The 2,891-nt window shown below is 42.0% G+C and overlaps 1 pseudogene; it reads right to left on the bottom strand.

The window, feature by feature from the left end:
* Nucleotides 1-704: 704 nt before the first annotated feature.
* Nucleotides 705-1,846, bottom strand: LOC100661688 (CCR4-NOT transcription complex subunit 11-like; annotated as a pseudogene).
* Between the last annotated feature and the right edge of the window lie 1,045 nt (nt 1,847-2,891).

The raw sequence follows: 2,891 nt of genomic DNA, 5'->3' as shown, positions 1-2,891 counted from the left end.
AAACAAACAAAAAAACTTTAAAAAATGACTATTTTATACTAACAACAATAATTACAGAAGAACTAGTGAATGTCTTGAGAGGGAAAAAAAACAAACAGAAAACTGTACCAGCTATTCCAGCCTAGAAAAAGCTTTCTAATAGTTCTGTGTTTTTTTTTTTAAGAGTCCCAAGGAATACATTTACTCTGTTGTCTAGTAATCCCCACGATAAGAAGGGATAAAGTTACAAGTGTGTCCTTGGTTCAGATGGTGTTTAATGAGAAGTTAAGAGCTACCTGTACAATTGGGCTCAAGAATCAAATTTCTCTTGGTCCCCTGAAGATTCAAAATACTCGCCTAATGTCACATCAAGGACAGGATCACAAATTTTTAAGAATATCTTAATTTTACTCTCATGAAATACATTAGCACTGAAACCTCAGGAAAACTGGATTCATAAATTATCAGAAGTCTGCAATGTGGCTTTTAAACAAAAACAGGTGCTTTGCTCTTTAGTGCTCATCTGCTCTTTTGCAATAATAGTTTTCTGGGATAACCGTTCCTCCCATGGATAACAAGACACCTAAAAGACACATTTTTTTCAAGTTCTTACCAAAAGTTCATCTAAAGGTAAAAATTCATCCAGGAAAGTAAAACTTTAAGTAGATAAAGTATTGTTTATATGTACTACACCAAGCAGTCCATTCAGGGTTTTAACAGTTTTAAAAATTAAACCATGGTATGGGTGAACAATGACTGGCGTAGTTTTGATGAGGTATTACTTTGACATTTTAGTCTCAGAAGGGGTTTCTCCAGTATCCAACGTCTTCAACAACCAGAAAAGGCCAGCAGCTTCTCGTATCCTACGGGATTCAATACAGAATGCCTGCACTTCTATAAACAAGTCCCGCACATTAATAATTTTGTTACGGATCAAGGATTGGAGGAAGACACAGACAAGGTGCACCAAATGACCCTTAAATTGTTCACAAGTAGAGATGCAATTGGATATATAAAGGTGGATAAATTCAAAAGGTAGATCAACAGCTGTAGTTAGCGGATTTACAACTTCCACTGAATGTAAGGACATGTCCATATTGACCAGCACTTAAAAATACTCAGTTATGTAGTTCGACTGCATTAATTTCAGCAACATTTCTATAGCAACTAGAGACTTGTTTTCCAGGAGATCAGGAGGATTGGCTGGAGTCAGGCCAATATGATAAACAAGTTTTGCATTTTTTTTTTCAACTCACCAAGGAATGTGTTTGTTGAGAAGAAGATAAGGGGTGTTTGAAGGCTCTGGCCATTATTTGCTTCATCTCTACACCCAGTGTTATTCTTAACAGACACTGACTTATCCCACTGAATTGCATGGTCAGTCTCCGTTGGATTTAGCCACGCCAACGCATCCTCACAAACGTGGAGTGGAGGTGTTAGAAAAACGCTGGCCAAAAATGGCTTTCAATAGGTGGTTCTGGTCCACTGACTAAAGCTTCTGTGTTTTGAGAGGCAACCAAGGTGTCAAATCCAAAATTGGAAGAACTGAGGTCTGGGTCACTGAGAATACTAGGGAAGCTAGCTTTACTGTGCATTGGGAATTCTGACTGGCACTCAGCTAAGGCTACTTGAAGCCCACTTATGTCCACACACTGGCCCCTGTTTCCAACACCCATGAAAGCAATCTGGTGAGGTGCTTTTAGAAGAGTTCCCTTGGTGGTTCCAGCATCAGGTGGGAAAGAAAAAACTTTTCTGTTGGAGTTATAGGAGGTAAAAATCCTGAGAGTGGTGGCCAGTCTGGCGCCTGGCCGCTATGCGCAGGCTTCACCGGGTTGAACAAGTGCTTGAAACTGGCAACGAAGGGGTTAGCAGTGAGCAGATTAAAGTTGTTAAGGATTTCATTTTACTTGGATCCACGATCAACAGCCATGGAAGCAGCAGTCAAGAAATCAAAAGACGTGTTGCACTGGGCAAATCTGTTGCAGAAGACCTCTTTAAAGTGTTGAAAACAAAGATGTCACTTTGAAGACTAAGGTGCGCCTGACCAGGCTGTGGTATTTTCAATCGCACCATATGCACACAAAAGCTGGACGATGAATAAGGAAGGCCAAAGAAGAATTGATACCTTTGAATTGTGGTGTTGGTGAAGAATATTGAATATACCATGGACAGCCAGAAGAACGAAGAAATCTGTCTTGGTAAAAGTACCACCAGAACGCTCCTTAGAAGCAAGGATGGAGAGACTGTGTCTTACATACTTTGGACATGTTGTCAGAAGGGATCAGTCCCTGGAGAAGGACATCATGCTTGGCAGAGTACAGGGTCAGCGGAAAAGAGGAAGACCCTCAGTGAGGTAGACTGACACAGTGGCTGCAACAATGAGCTCAAGTATAACAACGACTGTTAAGGATGGCTCAGGCCCAGGCAGTGTTTCATTCTGTCGTGCATAGTGTCGCTATGAGCCGGAACTGATTCAATGGCACCTAACAACGATAACAACATACTGTCCTACACCCACTGCCATCAAGTCAATTCCACCTCAGCAACCCTGTAAGACACAAGAGACCTGCCCCATAGGGTTTCCAAGAAGTGGCTGGTGGATTTGAACTCCCTACATTTTGGTTAGCAGCCAAACACTTCACCACTCAGCCACCAGGGCCCCAAAAATAGAGTTGGCAGCAGTGGGATTTGAACCCACGACCCCACAGAGACCAGAGCCATAATCCAGTGCCTTAGACTGCTCAGCCACAATACTGCTCATTATACTTCCCTCGTTAAAAGGTAAGAGGCAGTGGTGGTTCAGTGATAGAATATTTGCTTTCCATGTGGGTGATCCTGGTTCGATTCGAGCCAATGCACCTTATGTGCAGCCACCACTCATGTGTCAGTGGAGGCTTGCATGCTGCTATGAT

The sequence above is a fragment of the Loxodonta africana genome, chromosome 9 (genome assembly GCF_030014295.1).
Source record: "Loxodonta africana isolate mLoxAfr1 chromosome 9, mLoxAfr1.hap2, whole genome shotgun sequence".
NCBI classification, from domain to species: Eukaryota; Metazoa; Chordata; class Mammalia; order Proboscidea; family Elephantidae; genus Loxodonta; species Loxodonta africana.
Note: the sequence above shows the minus strand (reverse complement) of the source record. Positions and strands in the feature narration are given on the sequence as shown.